We start from the raw sequence: 20883 nt of genomic DNA, 5'->3' as shown, positions 1-20883 counted from the left end.
GTTCTCTTTCTGATTTCTGTTTGGAAAATCTCACTCTGATTTTTCTAGTAGTCCATCTAGTTTCTGAAGATCTCTAGAAGTAGAAGCTGGTTCAGGCTTTTTAAAAAAAAGTTTTCTTAAATATTTTTGAGGTGAGGAGGGGCAGAGAGAAAGAGAGGGAGGGAGAAACAGAATCTGAAGCAGGCTCCAGGCTCTGAACTGTCAGCACAGAGACCGAAGTGGGGCTTGAATCCATGAACCACGAGATCATGACCTGGGTCAAAATCGGATGCTTAACTGACTGAGCCCCCCAAGGGCCTTGAAGCTCAGATTTTTCTGATTTATCAGGTTGATCATCTCATTTTGGTGTGATAGAAGTGTTAAGATTTAAAAACAGAATTCTGACTGAACCTAAATCTGTAAATGTATCAAATAATAGATAAAGAATGTTGCATTTATCTCTGTCTTCTCTGTCATTATCCCAGAAAGACTAAGAAAAGTTGCATTGTTCACAACCATCGCAGAATAATGATAGATAACATGGAGTCTATGCAACTTCTAGAGATCTGGCTATCTTATTATTTACCCAAATAATGTTGCAATGAAACTAGTGTGTTGTCTGTATATATCAGGGACTCCATAGATATTGTGGGAAAGAAGAAAAATATTTTGGTCTACATCTACACAGACTTTGGTCTACATTTGTCTGGGTGGATTTGGTCGAGTCTGTGTTAGTATGCATCATGATGGGTTTTCATTCACTTGGAATTCAGCTTATGTCAGACTTGGATGGGATTTGAGAGGTGGAGTACTGGAAAATGTAGGGTAGGTAGATGAGTTAGAGGAGATGACTGTATTTCCCCTTGGTCTAATAATGAGCATGTAATTTGGGGGCTGCCATAATTTCAAGTTCGAGTCTTGATTCCACCTAGTAATATTTACTTCCAGAATCAGGGTTTCTAGCCCCATTGAGAAAACATAAAGCACGTTCTAACCCAAGGAGTTCTTATTTTAGAATGGGAGACAAAGTCTTTTTCCAAGTAACATGCAAATAGAATATAGTTCAAAGTAAGAGCATAGGTGGAGGATGTCTTCTAATTGATCCAATTGGTGAGGTTGTTTTCAGAAGACTCTTGGATGATAAGTTTGGATATTTATTTTCTTTAGTATGACCTGGGTTTGCTTCCTCAGCTTTCTTTCCAAACTTTCACTGAAGCTAAGTGACCTTTACTTCTCTTTCCCCAGGGGAGGAGTTACACATTTTTTACTCCTGCAGTAGTTTTTCTCTCTTTCCCTTTTATGCACAGACTAAAACTGAAAATGATTATTATTTTAGTACCTATGTTTCTATTAATATCTAGCAAATATTTAACTGACATGTCTAGTTGGTCAAACTGGATTTTATGGTCAAGCTATAGAGGAGATTCTTTGGTATATTTGATGGGGCGCATGGATGGAAAACCTAAAAGAGACTCTATTTTTTGGATAATGGCCCTATCTGAAGATTTAGCTTGAACTGATGATTTCCTGCAAAACATTATACACATTGCCAAAATGGAGTACTCTCTCCTGCTTTTCCATGCAGACTGACACACAGTACATAGAAGATACTCATTAGTCTTGTCAACATGGTAAGTGAAATCCTTACTACTCTTACGTTCATCAACTAGGAAGCCATCTGGGATCTTGACATGCCTTTGCCTTGACTGACCCTTTCTCTTCCTCCCCCCCACCACCTATTTTAAAATGTACTTAATTTCAAGTTAGTTAGCATACAGGGTAGTCTTGATTTCAGGAGTAGAACCTAGTGATTCATCTCTCACAAGTGACACCCAGTGCTCATCCCAAGAAGTGCCATCTTTAATGCTCATCATCCAGTTAGTCCATCCATCCAGTTAGTCCATCCCTCCTACTAACCTCCACTCTAGCAAACTTCAATTTTTCCTCTATATTTAATTGTTTTATTTTATTTTCACTTATTTTTGAGAGAGAGAGAGAGAGAGAAAGAGAGAGAGCGAGAAAGCAAGGAGGGGCAGAGAGGGAGGGAGCCACAGAATCTGAAGCAGGGTTCAGGCTCTGAACTGTCACCACAGAGCCTCACATAAAGCCCAGACTCACAAGATGCAAGATCTGAGCCAAAGCCAGGCATTCAACCAACTGAGCCACCCAGGTGCCCCTTGTTCTCTATATTTAAGAGTCTAATGATCTGCCTCCCTGTTTTTATCTTATTTTTCCTTCCCTTCCCCTGTGATCATCTGTCATATTTCTTAAATACCACATATGAGTGAAATCATATGATATTTGTCTTTCTCTGACTGACTTATTTTGCCTAGCATAGTACACTCTACTTCCATCCATATTGTTGCAAATGGCAAGATTTTACTCTTTCATCACCAAGTAGTATTCCATTGTATGTATGTGTGTGTGTATTCATTCATCAGGTGATGGACATTTGGACTCTTTCCATAATTTGGCTATTGTTGATAGCACTGCTATAAACATTGGGGTGCATGCACCGCTTTGGATCAACATGTTTGTATCCTTTGGATAAATATATTGTAGTCAATTTCTGGATCATAGGGTAGTTCTCTTTTTAATTTTTTGAGGAACCTCCAAACTGTTTTTCAAAGTGACTGCACCAGTCTGCATTCGCACTAACAGTGCAAAAGGGTTCCCCTTTCTCTGAATTCTCACCAACATCAGTTATTTCCTGAGTTGTTAATTTTAACCATTCTGACAGTTGTAAGTGATATCTCACTGTAGTTTTGATTTGTATTTCCTGATGATGAGTGATGTTGTGCATCGTTTTATGTGTCTGTTAGCCATCTGTCCTATCTCCCAGCATGATTTGCTGAAGAGACAGTCTTTTTTCCACTGGATACTCTTTCCTGCTTTATCCAGGATTTCTTTCCACTGCTTCATTATTGGTATATAGAAATCCAATTGATTTATGTACATTGAATTTATATCCTTCAACTTCACTGAATTCAGGTATCAGTTCTAAATGCAGTTTTTGAGTAGAATGTTTTGGGTTTTCCGTGCAGAGTATCATGTCATCTGTGAAGAATGAAAGTTTGATTTCTTCTTTGCCAATTTGTATGCCTTTCATTTCTTTATGTTGTCTGATCGCTGAAGATAGGACTTCTGGTGCTATGTTGAACAGCAGTGGTGAGAGTGAACATCCTTGTCATGTTCCTGATCTTAAAGGGAAAGCTCTCAGTTTTTCTCCATTGAGGATATAAGCTGTGGGCCTTTTATATATGGCTTTTATGATATTGAAGTATGTTCCTTCTATCCCTACTTTCTTGAAGGTTTTTTTTTTCAAGAAAGGATTTTGTATTTTACCAAATGTTTTTTCTGCATCTATTGAAAGGATCATATGTCCTACTTTCCTTTAATTTTTAAAAATATTTCTTTATTTTTGAGAGAGAGAAAGAGAAAGTGGAGGAGGGCTAGAGAGAGAACAAAGAAAGAGAATCTCAACAAGGCTCTGCACTGTCAGTAGAGAGCCTCATGCGGCGCTTGAATTCATGGACTGTGAGATCATGACTTGTGCCAAAATCATGAGTCAGATGCTCAACTGACTGAGCCACCCAGGTGTCCCAGGATCATATGGTTCTTATACTTTCTTATATTAATGTGGTGTATCATGTTGATTGATTTGCAGATATTGAAGCAGCCCCACAGCCCAGGAGTTGATTATTCATTTATGATTTAGGATTACCCTTCCTTATTCATAGTTCATGTATCTTTTACTTATTTTGGCAGGTGGGGAGTTGTTCTCCAAAGGCCCTTAATTATAAATTCTCAGAGAGGGGAATTCTCTATTTGTCACCATTGTCTTGTGCTCCATTTAACTCAGTGTATAATGACTTGGGTATAACAGAAATAGTGTTGTTAATTTAGGGGGAAGAAAGATGCTGCTTTTGCTTGAGTTCTTTTGCACAAAGAATCAGTGTGGTGCCTGAATTTTCTAATTTGGAATTTGCCTTTGTTAATATTTGCATTTAGTTGAAACCTAATCTTTAATGGATTGAATTCAGTCTTTCTCACTTAGAAACTTCTTGTCATTTCTACTCGAGAGACTATCCAACTTCTTACTTATGGCCCAAACTAAAGTACACATAGCCCATCTGTAGTTATTACAGACAATAACGAAAAAATGATAGAAAATCCAGAAAATTCTTCCCTATCCTCCTGAAACAACTCAAGTTCTATTCTACACACAATTCAATTTTTTGACTATTTTACTACCTCTGCCTTTTGTGGGTTAGCCTTAAATGTAGTTATTTCAGCTTGAGTGTCATGTAATGTTGCCTAATGCCAAAACATTAGGTGACTTATTTTGCAAATAAAGGAAAGCAGTAGAAGTAATAAAACTCTGTCTTGTTATGCAGTTGTCACACATCAAGGAGATGACACTGGAGCAAATCATAAATGTTTCAGCCGACTTGGGTTGCTTCCTTTGTACTTTCACCTTGTTGTGGTGAAAGGGACATTTCATCCTGTGGAGGGGCAATGCTTATCTTTTCTGTATCATTCCAATATTAGTGTCTGTGTTGCTGAAGTGAGCACTGTGGTAAAACCTCACTGAGGTAAAACCTCATTTCTTCCATCAGATTTCTGACATCACCAAACTGGGCTATAAATCCTGGAGTAGTTCCATGGCTAGGACCAGTTAAATCTTTATGTCTCTGGCTTCAGCTGGGAAGGGAAAGACAAGCTGGAAGTACCAGCAGTCAGAAGCTCTGCTCCTTGGCTCCACTTCAGCCCCTAGTACTCATACCCACTTCCCTAACTGGATGTTCTCCCAGTGCAAAGTTCTAGGCCAGTGTGTAATACTACTAGACCTGATGAGGAGGAGCAGGATGCAAGGAGAGTCATGGTGAAATGTTTGGAAGAGTTTTCTAGGCAAAGAGGGACATTCTGTGTCAGAGCTCATATTAATGCCAGCAAAGCTTGCATGTGTGGGAAAAGATCTGCCATGTTCAAGCAGAAGACTTAGAAAAGGTTAATAGTAGAAGTGGCAAAATAACACTGAAAAGAAAGCCTTGGAAATACAGTCTTAGAAGTTTGGATTTAATTGAGAGCAGGAAACTATAGGTCTGTTTGGAGTGTGTGTGTGTGTGTGTGTGTGTGTGTGTGTGTGTGTGTTTAAGGCTTAAAGAAAGTGTCATTTTCCAGAAGGTGGATAGAGTGCACTCAGGCTTCAGTTTTCTGATGTAATGCAACATTCAGGAAGAATGTGATTTCGGGTTAATCCTGATTCAAAGGCAGCACACTGTGATGGCTCCTGGCTGAGTCTGAGTGAGAGCTGAGAGGATCTCATTGTTCAGATATACCAATTTTATGGAATAGGAGGGTGGACTAGGGAGTAAGCCCAGCAGGAAGCTGGACTTGGATATGCTGTGTGGCAAATTTGAGAAACGTACTAGATACAGATCTAGTGTGGACAAGACATTAAGTGTCCAAGTGAATTCATATCAGCTGAATTGAATTGAGGGCTAGGTTGTTGATTCCTCCATGTATCTGAAACCAGTATGTTGAGATGGAATTTCTTAGATTTGTTTCAAATTTTTATGCCATTTTCCTGAATAAATTTAGGATCCTTAGAAGCTATTTTCTAAATCGCCTTGTTCCTGGGCATATTTGGGTTTTCTTCCTTTAGAAACTAAAATAGAAAGGCAATTCTCTATCTTCTCTGTTGATCTTCCTAGATTAAGAGCATGTTCAGAATACCCACTATTCCTTATGTCAAGTTTATATTTGTTAATAACTTTAAAAATAATGGATTAATAAAAAAAATAGACAAAGATGTCTTACTAATGCATGATATCCAGTAGCCTTTGTGCTTATTTCTATGGGTGATTAACAAATACTAACAATGCTTTAGGTACTATGAGCTCAGAGCTGGCCATAGACATGGGTCACAATGGCAGACACTGATGCCCATTTTTATATTCTAACTTGGTTAGAATTTAACTCTGGTTGTTACAATAAAACCAGAATAATCTGTAACCTTGTTACAACTCTGGTTGTTAACAATAAAACCAAAATAATCAATCTGACATACCTGAAGTCCTCTTCCTGAGTATCACCCTGATATTTTACTCTGGAATGTGATTAATCACATTTTGGAGAGTCTGTCAGGCTGACAATTTTTTTTGGTATGGGCCTTCTGGGTTAAGGATAAAGAGGAAATTTCCATTCTCTGGTAAACATTCTTAGTCTGCTCTTGATTGACAGCCAAGTCTGGGGGCAAGTGACAAAGTGAATTAGGAACCTTAATAAGACATTTTGTTAAGGGTACCTGGGTAGCTCAGTCAGTTAAGCGTTTGGCTTCGGCTCAGGCCATGATCTCACAGTTTGTGGGTTTGAGCCCTGCGTTGGGCTCTGTGCTGACAGCTAGCTCAGAACCTGGAGCCTGTCTTCGGATTCTGTGTATGCGTGTCTCTCTCTCTCTGCCCCTTCCCTGCTCATTCATCCTCTCTCTCTCTCTCAAAAATAACTTTTAAAAACATGAAAAAAATTAAAAAAAGACATTTTGTTAAACCATCCTTATTAAACTGACACCATTTCCCTTCCTACTCTCTTTTGTCCCAGTTTGAGCTGTTCTTTTTGACACATGCTTCTGAAAAAGTGAGTGCTGACACCTTCTGGGTGAGGTCTGGGGTTTGGGAAGGGCAAACCTGGAGTTATTTAGGTAGTCAGGAAAATTGCAACCATTTTAGAAAATGTCTGCTACCCAGCTCCTTCATCCTTTACACATGAGGCATCCCTGGTAGGGGAGGTAACTTACTCAGGCCAAAGGCTCATCCCAGGAAGGGTGAGTCAGGATGTAAGGGGGTGATGGGCCTGAGAGTAGGGGGAGAAGTAGGGCTGGGTTCTGACAGCTGGGTCAGAGGGTCTGGACTGAATATAAACTATTAGAATAACGGTAAGTTATTGCACAGTGAAAGGACATTTCTGAATACAGTTTGTGAGGAGGATGTTTCTCTGTGTCGTTATAATCTACAGTTGTGGAAGTCTCTCTTAGGATTCACAGGTGTGGGTTTTCTTTCTCTTCTGTAACTTTGCTAGTTCAGTTGTTTGTTCTGCCTACTTCTGGAGTTGGAGATATAAAATATGATTATTTAATTTCCAGATGTTTTGTTCGCTGGGTTGCTTCTATGGTATTTTCATACTTTGTTTGTAGGCCACTGTCCTTCATCTTCAGTAAAAGTGTAAAGAGTGCAATGTACCCTGAAAAACATAGTTGAGGGAAATAGAAATTATCAAAAGTATTACCCCTCTCCCACCCTGCCATTTGGATGGTTCTCCTCTAGGATTCCTGATCAGGGTCCATGGATGATCTTCAGAAGAGTGTACAACATTTTTTTTCAGGTGACCAACCTCAGAGGGGTGTGTGACTCAAAAAAAAAATGTTAGAAACCACTTGTGTGTCTTTGTTGGGAGGTAAGTGGCTGTGGACGGGTCCCCAGAGGGAGAAACATACAAGCATTCTTATTGCCCAGCAAAGATCCTCCAGAGATAATTGAAGGAGCTGAAGGAGGAAGAGGAATTGGGAAAAGAGAGATGGGTTCAGAAGGAACTGGCAGTGGTAGAGGGGTGCCCCATCTTCCTTTCTTCTCCACCCTCTTTCTAGCAGGAATTCCTTCTCTGTATTTTCCATGTCATTACAATTACAGGAAGTAGTTACCCTTCAGTTTTAATCTATTGAGTGCCTGTCATTTATCCTTCTCTAAGCCAGGTCCTCTCACAACACCATCTCATGTAATTCCTTTGTTGAACCTGGAGTGCACAGAGTGGAGTCAACCCTCCCTCAGTCTTAGACTGTTAGCACCATTGCTTCCTGTCTGACCCTGTATAAATGCATTTTATATTGCCCTTTCATCCTTATCTCTATTCTCATTTCCCCTCCTCACTGGAAGCACTTGCTTTAGTGTATTTAACAAATACTCTTCCAGTCCAAACATTTTTATATAATGTTTATTGTACTTAACCCTCATAGTGCCCAGAAAAGCCTCTTCCAGCTCTTCCAGAGATGAGCAATCTATATAGATAATGATATTATTATTATTATTATTATTATTATTATTAGTTTTACCATTGCATTTTTGAAGCCTGGTCTAACTCAGTAAGCTTAGGATCCCAAGTGTTTATCCCCATCATGTGAGGATGTCTAATTAGAATCCTTAGAGTTTCAAGGTAAATTGTATGGAATAAAACTGTTTTCATTCTCATGATGGCAAGCTAAGAGGCTTGAAGTTTAGTGGATAATTTTGAGGCTAGACCTTCATAAAGACTAATTGATTTTCAAAGTTTGGGGACTTTGGACTGGATTTCAATATTAAATATTAGGTAGAGCATATTAAGTACACATTGTTTGCTAGGCACTGAACTAAGTACTTTACAGACATCATATGATTTACTCCTCACAACAACCCTATGAAGTATTTACTTTTACTCCAATTTGACTGTTGTGGAAATTAAAGCCCCAAGAGGTGAAACAATTTGTCCAGAGTCATCAGGTATGAGGTTGAATTGTAATTTGAACCTGAACAGTCTACCTGCAGAGCCTTTACTCCTAACTACTAAACTATTCTGCCTTCCCGTGAAGGAAGCTTTTAAAATATCATTCCTTTGAAATTGAGGTGAATTTCTTGAAATTTTGGTTTAGAGCAGTCATGGGAAGTACAGGGCTAGTAGCCAAGAGAATCTCCAGAGGGAGAACTACAGTTTGAAAATGTTCCCAGGTATCTTCAGTATGCCTCCTTCTGTCTCCCCAAAGTGAGAACCTCTGACTTAGGATATCCTACATAGATTATAGGGCCTGAACATGATGACTTAAAAAAGTAGTGTTTGGGGGCATCTGGGTTGCTCGGTAGATTAAGCTTCCAACTTTCGATTTATGCTCAGGTTATGATTCCATGGTTTATGAGATTGAGACCCATGTTGAACTCTGTGGTGACAGCATAAAGCCTGCTTGGGATTCTTTCTATCTGCCCCTCCCATTCATTCTTTCATTCATTCTCTCTTGCTCTCTCTCTCTCTCTCTCTCTCTCTCTCTCTCTCTTTCTCTCAATGAAAAAGGAGTAGGGTTTTTCTCACTGGGTGTGACTCCCTATAACCCAAGGTAGACTAATACTTTAAAAAAGTCTTCTCAAAAGCAAATGATTCTTTATCTCCAATGTGTAGTTTATATCTGTCATGAATGATGTGTAGTGAAGGCTCTTTCACAGTTGGTGTTTTCTCCACATTTTACATTCTTATACCTTTTGCATGGAAATTAAGGTATTAATTTATATTAGTTTATATCTTTTCCTAAGCAGATTTATAACAGTTGCTTAGCTACAAAGTATGTATCTCAAGATAGGAGTTCTGGATTATGTGGTTTTTTTTTTCTTTAAGCTTCTCTTCTCAGTTTGTACACTTGTTTAACAAATATTAATTGAGCACCTAACTCATAGTCTTTTGGAGGAGACAGGGAGCTGATTTGGAATTTTGATACATTTAGGTAAATGACACATAGGGTAAGCCTGGGTGCTATGAGAACACAGAGGAAGGGCAGCATAAGAGTCATGGGAGGTTCCTGGGGTAGCAATACCCTCTGAGCTGAGAACTGAAAGATAAGTGGGGGTTAGCTAAATGAAGGGACCAGGAGGGTATTAGAGGCAAGGCAGCAGAATGAGTATAGAATTTCGTAGCTGGAGAAGGAACTGGGGAGGGGATGAGGCTGTAGGAATCAGAGCAGGTCAGACTATGCAGAAAGGGGAGATTATGAAGGATGGTCAGTGGGGGAAACCACTGAAGGGGCTGAATCCTGTGTGTGGGGTGGGGACACATCAATCATATTCATGGAGTAGAAAATAGTCCATTAAATAAGAATTGACCTTTCTTATCTATTTTGTGTCCTAACTGATTAATCATATATTGCAATTGGTGTGTAGCAAATAAGAAGTCTATATGTGAATTTGTAGACAGAGGGACTGACCCACAACCCAAGCGTTCATTTTGATAATCTATACAGAAGTCTTTTCAATTTTGACATGATCTGTCTTTAGAAACCTCTGACATTACCTAAAATTATCTCAAAACCAAAGCCTGAGTAGGGAGGAGCGTGGGGGCTACCTGGCTTTGTTTCCTCTGTTCTCCACTACTCATTTCAGGGCCTTTGCTGTGAATTGTTCACCCAAAGCCTCGCTCCCCTTGAGGAGCAGGCCATTTGCATAGCAGCGGGGGGAGGAGCCTGAAGGAGGAACCACATTAGAAAACACTCCAACAATGGTTTTAGCAAGTTAAAAATAACTCATTGTGAAAAATTAATAGTTACAAGTGAGTGTTTTAATACAAAGCCACAGAGCAAGAAAGATTCTCCAAGAGATTGGCTACTGATTTCACAGATGGTACAGGGTGTGCATAGAGCACAGTGTAGCCAGTGAGAAGACTGTCTGCAGAAGTGAGCTCACTTTTTTACCTGGAAACCAGAGAGGGAAGAAACAAAGGAATAGTTTTGCTTGTGAGCTGCTGAACTAGGTTACTTATTTCTTTTCTCTCTACCTATCACACTCACTTCATTGTGGACATAAAGATTCATAAAGTGGATTTTTGCCTGGTTGATTTGTGTAAGGTTTATTGAATGTTATAATTCATAAAAACTACCTTTCTGGCTTTTCTCCTTTCTTAGTGATAGACCCTCGCTTGGCTGCTGCACCCATTTTTCCAAGTTTTTCTTACCAGACAGCTTGTTCCTCTCCTTCTTGCAGGCAAGAAGGCTCACAGTGTCCATGTGAGCCTAGGGAAAGGGAAAGGGAAGGATTGGGCTATACATTTTTTGTGATCAGTGCAGCTAAATGGATAATACAGAATGAGGAGAAAAGAGGACAAGGTAACATTCTATCTTGGCTAGCTGATTTGGGGGCTAAGGATTATGGGACCAATATTTTTATTTTAAACTCTGACGATAGTTCAAAAATGGTTCTGTAATTGCAGTGAGGCCCTCTAGTCTGTGAATCAGTGTGTCATAACTCATGCTCAAGCACCACCCAAATATCTGTGTGTGAATTATTGAATAATAAATTCATGCCCAGTTATGTCTTTATCAGTACATGTCACTACATGACTTAGATGAACCCAAATGGGATTATGTCATGTAGTATGTAAAAAAGGAAAATGTTGGGAGGTATTTGGTACTTATTCTGGGAGGCAAGCAGGGTTGAGTTTTCTATGATGTCTTTTGGTGTTAGTTTCTGTGATATTTGGGTGGCAACAAGTTACATGCGACGTAAGAGTTTTGGTTGGTTGGTTGGTTGCTTAGTTGAACACCATTGTTCAGTAAATCTTTATCGTTTATTTAGGCATTTTGGAAGGATAGCACATCTCAGAAGAAATACAGAGTGACAGATTTGAAGAAGCCTGAGCAACAGACCTTGGCCCTCTCAACACAATTCAGCTTAACTCAGCATTACTGAATGCGGTCCAACACTCTTGGCTCTGTGGGGTTCTTATGGCTTTCTGATCCTTACAATGTTCTTCAATTCCAGCTAAAATGCTATATGAGACACTTCACAGATTTGGTCAAAAGCTTGTACACAGACATACACTGAAGCAAGAAGTGCTTGAGTTTCAATTTGGCAAAAGTCTGAACACTCTGGATTTAGTGGCCCTGGGTGTGGGCCGCACTGTGGGTGTAGGTTTGTATGTCCTGGCTGGTGAAGTGGCCAGAGATAAAGCAGGACCATCCATTGTGATCTGCTTCTTGGTGGCCGGCCTATCTTCTGTGTTGGCTGGGCTGTGCTATGCAGAGTTTGGTGCCCGAATTCCCCATTCTGGATCTGCATATCTCTACAGCTTTGTCACTGTAGGTGAACTCTGGGCTTTCATCACTGGCTGGAGCCTCATCCTTTCCTTTATTGCTGATGCTGTCATTGTGGTCCAGGCCTGGACCTTAATTTTTGATAACCTGATTGGGAAGTGGATCTCTCAAACCCTGCATGAGAGCATCTCACAGCATGTTCCTCAGGTCCTTGCAGACAATGTAGACTTCATTGCTATGGTCCTTGTGTTGTTGCTGATGGAAATGAATGATCTGACTATTAATGAGTTCTTTATAGTTTTCAAAGTGGTCACATTGGTGAAAATTTTGGTTCTTGGATTTGTTATCATCTCTGGATTCATTAAGGGGGACCGGCACAACTGGAATCTCACAGAAGAGGACTACATAATGGCTGGACTCAATGATACCTCTGCCTTGGGACCTCTGGGCTCTGGAGGATTTGTACCTTTTGGCTTCAAGGGAATTCTCCGTGGATCAGCTACCTGTTTCTATGCATTTATAGGTTTCACTATTATTGTTACCAGAGTTGGGGAAGCCCAGAATGCCCAGCGTTCTATCCCCATGGGCATTGTGATTTCACTGTTCACCAGCTTTTTGGTGTATTTTGGTATCTCTTCAGCACTTACTCTTTTGGTGCCTTATTACCAGCTTAAACCTGGAAGCACCTTACCTGAGGCATTTCTCCATATTGGCTGGGCCCCTGCCTACTATGTTGTAACTTTTGTATTTTTCTGTAGTATCATTGGCAGCTCCTGGGGCTTTATGTTCCCCATACGTCGAGTAATATACATGATGGTACATGATGGTCTCCTGTTCCCTGTCCTTGCCAAGATCCATACGAGTACATACACACCCATCATGGCCACTATAATCTTTGTAACTATTGCAGCCATCATGGCCTTCTTCTATGGAGTCACTGATTTTGTGGACCTCAGGTCAATTGGGTGCCTGATATCTTACTCCCTGGTAGCTTTTTGTGTTCTCATCATCAGGTATCAACCTGAGATGAATAATAGGGAACATGAAGTAGAGGTTCAGCAGCAGAATATATCTGCAGCAGAGAACCTAACTCTAAAAAAAATACTTTTTTCAGGTAGCTCCACCCCCACTCCACTTTCTATCAGGGTTGTCTATGTTTGCTCCTCACTGCTTGTTCTCTTGATCATTCCTCTTTGCCTGTTGCTGACCCAGTGGCCAGCTCTGCTTTCTAGAAACAAAGTGTGGATTACAGTGGTTGTTCTCCTAGTGCTCATCACTGGGCTCACTGGGGTCATCTGGAGACAGCCACAGAGCTCCTGTCCCCTTCCCTTTAAGGTCCCTGCTCTGCCTCTCCTCCCACTACTGAGCATCTTTGTGAATGTTTGTCTTATGATGCAGATGACAGGTGGCACCTGGGTCCGATTTGGTGTCTGGATGCTGATTGGGTTTGCTATCTACTTCAGCTATGGGATTCAACAAAGTGTGGTCACTTAACTCTACTTTAGTTAGAGCCAAAATTGTAAAACTTGAACTCAGTAGTGTTAGTGCACATTAGGCTTGACATCATCACACCTGAATGTATTCTGGTCTGCTTGCACAATAATGGAGAGTACTCTTGAACTAGGTCATCCATGGATGTTGATGTGGGAACACTAGTAGAGCTCTGTATTTATGATGGAGTAAAGGATGTGTCTTTTCTCTTTCTTCTTAAAAATAATTTTTTATTGTCTACCTTTCAGTTGTTTCTATAGCTTCTTACTGGTTTTTAAAAATTATGTTTAAAAAAACTTGAAGAACTATTTTCCTTTTCTTTGGTTAAATATCTAGTGGGGGGGTGTGTGGCTGGGTCAGTCAGTAGAACATATAACTCTTGATCTCAGGGTAGTGCTTATGAGCCCCAGGTTATCTATAGGGATTACTTAAGAAAATATCTAGTAGCAGAATTACTGGTAGTTCTTTTTAAATTTTTTGAGGAACCTGAACACTGTTTTCCCCAGTGGTTTTACCGATTCACATTCCCACCAATAGTGCAGGAGGTTTCTTTTTTCTCCACATCCTCAACAACACTTGTTTTTCTTATCTTTTTTATTTTAGCCATTCTGACAGGTATAAAGTGTATCTTATATCAGTTTTGATTTGTATTTACCTGATAATTAGTGATGCTAAGCATATTTTCATATATCTGTTGGTCATATCTATGTCTTTGTGAAAATGTCTATTAAGGATCTATGCCCATTTTTTAATTGGATTATTTCAGTATTTTAGAGTGAGTTATATATGTTTTTAAATGTATTGTGGGTATTAATGCCTTATTGAATATAGAATTTGCAAGTATTTTCTCCCATTCAGTAGGTGACCTTTTTGTTCAGTTGATGATTTCTGTTTCTGTGCAAAAGCTTTTTAGTTACATGAATTTGAAATTATATATGAATGTCTATGCTATGTTTATTGCAGCATTATTTACAATAGCTAGAATTGGAAGCAATCCAAACTTCATCGATAGATGAATATGTGGTTTATATGTATATATGATGAACTATTACTCAGCCATAAAAAATAATGGAATCTTGCCATTTGTTGCAATATGGATGGAATGATTGGGTATAATGCAAAAAAATATGTCTGTCTGAGAAAGGCAAATGTTGTATGTTTTCACTCTTATGTGGAATTTTAGATGGAAAACAAACTGAAAATAAAAAGAAAAAAGAGAGACAAACAAACAAACAAAAACCACCCAAGAATACTAAATGCAGGGACCAAACTGGTGCTTACCAAAGGAGAGACAGGTAGGGGAATGGGTGATTTATCCAAAGGGAATTAAGAGTATACTTATTTTGATGAGCACTTAGAAATGAGTAGAATTGCTAAACCATGTTATTCTTCACTTGAGTGTAATATAACAACACTATGTGTTAATTATAATTCAATTAAAAATAAACTAGAAACACACACACAAAAGGATGAAATATAACCTCTACCCTTAAGGAGCTCACCTTCTAATCAAGTGGTAAAGCATAGCTGTAACACAAAAAATAGAAAGGGCGGGGGAGCGGCAAGATGGCGGAGAAGTAAGGAGCCCCATTACCTCCGTCCACCCACAATTATCAAACTGAGAAGAATTAAAAAGCCACAGTTCTCTGATCTCCAAGAACGGAGGTGTGTGGACAGACCCCTTATCTACAGCCGTCTCATGGTTGCCTGAGTGAGTGAGTGCGAGCTGGGACCAGGACTTTAGGGGATGGAGTGCTGGGTCTGGAGACAAAGTGCCCAGAGGCTTGGCACTGAGCCCACTGAAAACCTCCTGTCCACAGACGACCAGCTCCACAGACAGCCATGCGGGCAGGGTGGCTGTGAGACCAGAGGTGGACAGGTCAGCGGGGAGCTGCACAGCATGAGGCAGCCCTGTGACCAGAGGCTGACAGTTCCTCTGACATCTGCTAGCTGCATCACTGGGCAAGGCAGGAGAGACCAGGGGAAGAGAAGTAGAGACTGAATCACTCACAGCATAATTCCTGCAGAGGAGAGATTTAGCCCAAGACTGAGGGCCACTGAGCGCTGAGAGAGATATCCATCCCTTCAGCGGGAGTGTTCTCCCTCAGCTGGGCAGCTCACTGACTGCAGGCAGAGCCAGGGGAGAACTCTGACTTCACAATCCCCCTATTCGATCCTGACCAGAAAGCCGCCCACTTGCAGGAGATTTTAACTGATGGCAATATTGAGTGTGCAGGAAAGGACTTAGAAACCGGGCAGAACTTAAAAAACAGAAACAATTAGATCCGCCCGAGGCACAAGAAGGTTGGACTCAAAAAAGTGGCTGGCAATGCATGGTCTGAGGGGGACTTGGGGTGCCCTTCGCCATTCTTCTCCTTGCATCCACCAAGGCAGGGACTCAGAGAGCAGCCCCTGAGACCCCACTCACCTACACCAAGCCACACCCATCCATGCTGGAGAGCTGCTGTGCTTTTGCTTATTACCGTTAAGTGGTTTTTTCTTAATATTTTTACTTTTTATTTTTCTCCCTGTCTTCTCTTTACTATTTTCCTATTTCCTTCTTTTCTCCCTTTCCCCCTGGAATCTGGGAAAGACCAACAATTAGGCACTGCTATGCTTAGATCAACTCTTACCATTCAGATAGTTTTTCCTTCATCTCATCATTATCTCCCCCAACTCCCCTGCAGGTTTTTAGCTCTCAGTCTGTTCTGTATTGCTGACTGTCGCTGTCCCCCCCACTCCCCACTTGCTTTTTTCTTCTTCTTGTCTTTTTCTTTTCTTTTTTTCCCCTCCCTTTTCTTTCCTGTTCCTTTTTTTCTTTCCCCTTTAGGTTTGCTTCTTTATCAGTACATTAGTGTGCTTGTGTTCTCTGTGTGTTTGTATGTCTCTTTTCCTTTTCAGGGCTACCTCAAGAAACAACCCAAAGCACGCATAGTGGAAAATCCCAAATATCACTGAGTAGGGAAATAAATTAATCAGAGGCATAACAAGAGAAACCAAGCGACATCATTAAAAGAACATCTCCTGAAATGACAGACCCTAGACACTCCAAGAGCCTCCTTCTATAGAGGAATACTAATAAATGCACAATGCAGAAAGAGCTTTTAAAACTGACAAGAGACAGAAGGCTAGCCAAAATGGTGAAACGAAGGAACTCTCCTTCAAAGAAACTCCAGGAAGAAATCACAGCTACAGAACTGTTTAAAACAGACACAAGCAACATAACTCTACAGAAATTTAGAATGATTGTCATAACATTAATTGCTGGGCTTGAAGAAAACATAGAAGCTATCAGAGAAGATACTGATACAAAGACTAGAAACCTTCAAAATAGCTGTGACAAGTTAGAAAAGGCTATAAATGAGATGAATAATAAGATGGAGGCTGCCAATGCACGGATTGAAGAAGCAGAGAGGAAAATAAGTGAATTAGAAGACACAGTTGTAGCAAAAGAGGAGGCCAAGAAAAAGAGAGAGAAAATGATTCAGGAGCACAAAAGGAGAATCAGAGACTTGAGTGATACAATCAAACGGAACAATGTCCATATCATAGGAGTCCCTGAAGAGGAAGACAAAGACAGAGTGCTTGAAGGCATGCTAGACCAAATTATACGCGAAAATTTCCCCAATCTGGGGAAAGAGAAAGACATTGAAATTCAAGAGACATACCAAACTCCCCTAAGACATAACATAAACCAATAGCATAACATATAATAGTAAAACTGGCAAAATATAAAGATAAAGAGAATTCTGAAAGCAGCTAGGGAGAAAAGGGCCTTGACATACAAAGAGAAACCTATCAGAGTGGTTACAGACCTATCTACTGAAACTTGGCAGGCCAGAAAGGAATGGCAGGAAATCGTCAATGTGATGAACAGGAAGAATATGCAACCAATAATTCTTTATTCAGCGAGCCTGTCATTCAAAATAGGAGAGATAAAGGTTTTCCCAAGTAAAAGTTGAGAGAAATCATTACCACCAAACCAGCCCTACAATAAATCTTAAGAGGGACTCTATGAGGGAAATGTATCAAGGAATAAAGGTACCAGAGACATCACTAGAATCATGCCCTCTACAGGGAACACAATGAATCTAAACCCACATTTTTCAATAATAACACTGAATGTCAATGGACTGAATGCTCCAATCAAACGACACAGGGTAGTAGAATGGATCAAAGACCAAAACCCATCTATTTGCTGCCTACAAGAGACTCACCTTAGACCTGAAGACACCTTCAGATTGAAAGTCAGGGGATGGAGAAATATCTACCATGCGACTGGACACCAAAAGAAAGCTGGAGTAGCCATACTTATATCGGACAAACTGGACTTTAAAATAAAGGCAGTAACAAAAGATGAAAAAGGACATTATATAATAATTACAGGGTCTCTATCTGAAGAAGAGCTAACAATTATAAACATTTATGTGCCGAAATCGGGAGCTCCTAAATACATAAAACAATCACAAACAGAAGCAATCTTATCGATAAGAATGTGCTAATTGCAGGGGACTTTGATATCCCACTTACAACAATGGATAGGTCAACTAGACAAAAAAAATCACTAAAGAAACAATGGACCTGAATGGCACACTGGAGCAGATGAAATTAATGGATGTATTTAGAACTCTGCATCTTGAGGCTAGGGAATTCACTTTCTTCTTGAGTGCACATGGCACATTCTCCAAGATTGATCACATACTGGGTCATAAAACAGCCCTCCATAAATACAAAAGAATTAAGATCATACATACCATGCACACTTTCAGACCACAATGCTATGAAACTCAAAATCAACCACCGGAAGAAGTCAGGAAAGCCTCCAAAAATGTGGAGGTCAAAAATGACCCTACTAAAGAATGATTGGGTGAATCAGGCAATTAGAGAGGAAATAAAAAAATAGAAAGTGTTGATCATAATTAATTACAAATAAACTGTCCAGAAATTCATAGTGGAGGATGATCATTTTGGGCTGGATCAGTGGTTAGGGTTGATTAGTGAAGTCAGACAAGACTTTGTAGAAGAATGGAATTTGATTTAGCTCTCTTTAGGGATGGAGAAAACCCACAAAAACATGGGAGGGGCTATGTTGAGCTACTGTCTCTTCAACTCACTAATCAAAGCCACAGTGAGAGATGGTGGGTGGAGAGAAGGCTGTCCACACATGGACAGAAAGGAGAGATTGTAGGCAGAAACAACACCCACTACAATGAGTAACAAAGTAAAATGAAGCAGTGTTCAGAGCACACTGAGAAGGATTCTTAGCTTGAGCCGAGGCATGAGAGGGAACAACAGTATGTGCACAGGTGCACTGGAGCCAGAGTTTTCCTCTGAGCACAAAACACTTTGTCTTTGAACCTACTACCCTTGCTGAAAATCCCGAGAGTTGGTTACTCTCCTTGACAACATCTGCATTCTTCAAGTTTCTCTGCTATTGTCTGCTTTGGTCCACCTGCTCAGAAAGTGCACAGCTGAGAGTCAAGTGGGCTGAATTCTGGTCTTGTTGCCACCACTAAGTAGCAATGTGATCTTGAGAAAGCCATTTAGTTCCTTCAATGTTCTGTTTCTTTATCTATAACTCAAAAGAACTGATCATTTCTAAAGTTTCATTTTCTTGAAGTCGGTTGAGCGTCCGTCTTCGGCTCAGGTCAGATCTCACAGTTCGTGGGTTCAAGCTTGGGCTCGAGCACATTGGGCTTTGTGCTGACAGCTAGCTCAGAACCAGGAGCCTACTTCATATTCTATATCTCCCTCTCTCTTTGACCCTCCCCTGCTTGGGCTGTTTCTGTCTCTCAAAAATAAATTTAAAAAACATTTAAAAATTAAAAAAAAATAAAGTTCCATTTTCTTGAAAGAAAGATGGTAAGATTTCCTCTGATTCTTCTGTCCTATTATTCTCTCAACTGAGTCTCTCTACTGCACAGGATCTGAAACTGCACCCTGCCCACTTTCACTGCAAGTCGTTATTGGAGTTGTAAAGATACAATAAATAATACCCATTCTCCCCTCCTATGTTTTGAAACAATTGATAATCAACATAGAGACAGATGATTAAATTGTCAGCTGTAGATCTGCTGCCTAATTGTCCTGCTAACCCTGCATCACTCAAACACATTCCTCATCACAAGTAGTGCTGAGAATTGACTCTCTTCAATCAGAGGACAGAGTCTCCTTTTATTAGATTTTCTCTTATATAGCAGGTTGGGATGCAAATGTCTTGTAGGCAGGTTGGTTCTGGATACAAAAAGAAAACCCACAAAACATGGGAGTGGCTGAGTTGAGCATATACACTGCTGTCTCTTCACCTCACTAATCAAAGCCACAGTGAGAGACGGTGGGTGGAGAGAGGACAGGATGCTCAGTGCTCAGTAATGCTGGAACTTCAGTGGGTGCCCCTTCACCTGAGGGCTTGTAAAAACACAGATTACTCAGCCCCACTCACAGCAGCTGGAATTCAGTAGGTCTAGGAGGGGCCCATAACTTGTACTTCTAACAAGTTTCCAGGTGATGCTGATGCTACTGGAGATGACACAGAGAAAACCAAAGCTCCAGCTGAAGTTCCTCCACATGTAAAGATGAATTGAGGGAAACAAAAGTACTCTTTGAACACTTACCTTCACTTAATGAAACATTTAGACTAAAATACCATAGTTAATCCTTTCACAGTGGGGAAATCATAGTGAATCACTTCACAATGTATGTAGTGAATCACCAAAAACCACAATGTTAAATGTTAAATATCTCACAATTTTGTATGTCATTATGCCTCAATAAACCTGAAATAAAAAATAAAACCCCACGGTTATCTGTGCCTCTTTATTTTCTTTATTTTGTTCTTGATTGTATATCTTATGTAAGAAATGTATCTTCTTTACTCCCTCAGAGCACCCAGCTGGGCACCGGGCATATAATGAGCATTTAACAAATTCATATTATATTGCATTGAGGCTTACATACTTCTTACTGAAAATTCTCCTTCCTTTTAGGCTAGCACTTTGCTACTCCTTCAATGATCTGTCTCTCTCTGTTTCTCAAAAATAAATAAATATTCCATTTATAAAAAAAAGGAAAATATTTGTATTTCCCTGATGATGAATGATGCTGAGCAGTTTCATGTATCTATTGGCCATCTAAATGTCCTCTTTGGAGAAATGTCTGCTCATTTCTTGTGTCCATTTCTTCATTGGGTTATTTGGTTTTCATGTGTGGAGTTTGGTGAGTTTCTTGTGGATTTTGGATACTAGCGCATTCTCCAATATGTCATTTGCGACTATCTTTTCCTATTCCGTCGGTTGGCTATTAGTTTTCTTGAGTGTTTCCTTTATAGTATAGAAGCTTTTTATCTTGATGCGATCTCAATAGTTCATTTCTGCTTTTGATTCTCTTGCCTTTGGAGATGTGTCGAGTAGGAAATTGCTGTGGTTGAGGTCAAGGAGGTTGTTTCCTGCTTTCTTCTCTAGGGTTTTGATGATTTCTTGTCTCACATTCAGATTCTTCATCCATTTTAAGACTATTTTTGTGTATGGTGTAAGAAAGTTGTCTAGGTTCATTCTTTTGCATGTTGCCTTCCAGATCTCCCAGCACCATCTGGTAAAGAG

At 40.0% G+C, this 20883-nt stretch overlaps 1 long non-coding RNA gene, 1 other non-coding gene and 1 pseudogene across 2 annotated transcripts; 1 reads left to right on the top strand and 2 right to left on the bottom strand.

Annotated features, from left to right (window-relative positions):
- Positions 1-4447: 4447 nt before the first annotated feature.
- Positions 4448-4554, bottom strand: LOC115305837. Its single transcript, XR_003915022.1, has one exon. It is a non-coding gene; the product is annotated as a U6 spliceosomal RNA (small nuclear RNA).
- A 5747-nt stretch (positions 4555-10301) lies between these two features.
- LOC115304851 lies at positions 10302-10672 on the bottom strand. Its single transcript, XR_003914636.1, has 2 exons — positions 10642-10672; positions 10302-10456 (listed from the first exon to the last, which is right to left on the bottom strand). It is a non-coding gene; the product is annotated as an uncharacterized LOC115304851 (long non-coding RNA).
- A 166-nt stretch (positions 10673-10838) lies between these two features.
- Positions 10839-13288, top strand: LOC115305281 (annotated as a pseudogene).
- The last annotated feature ends 7595 nt before the right edge of the window (positions 13289-20883 follow it).

Source organism: Suricata suricatta, chromosome 10 (assembly GCF_006229205.1).
Source record: "Suricata suricatta isolate VVHF042 chromosome 10, meerkat_22Aug2017_6uvM2_HiC, whole genome shotgun sequence".
Taxonomy (NCBI): domain Eukaryota; kingdom Metazoa; phylum Chordata; class Mammalia; order Carnivora; family Herpestidae; genus Suricata; species Suricata suricatta.
Note: the sequence above shows the minus strand (reverse complement) of the source record. Positions and strands in the feature narration are given on the sequence as shown.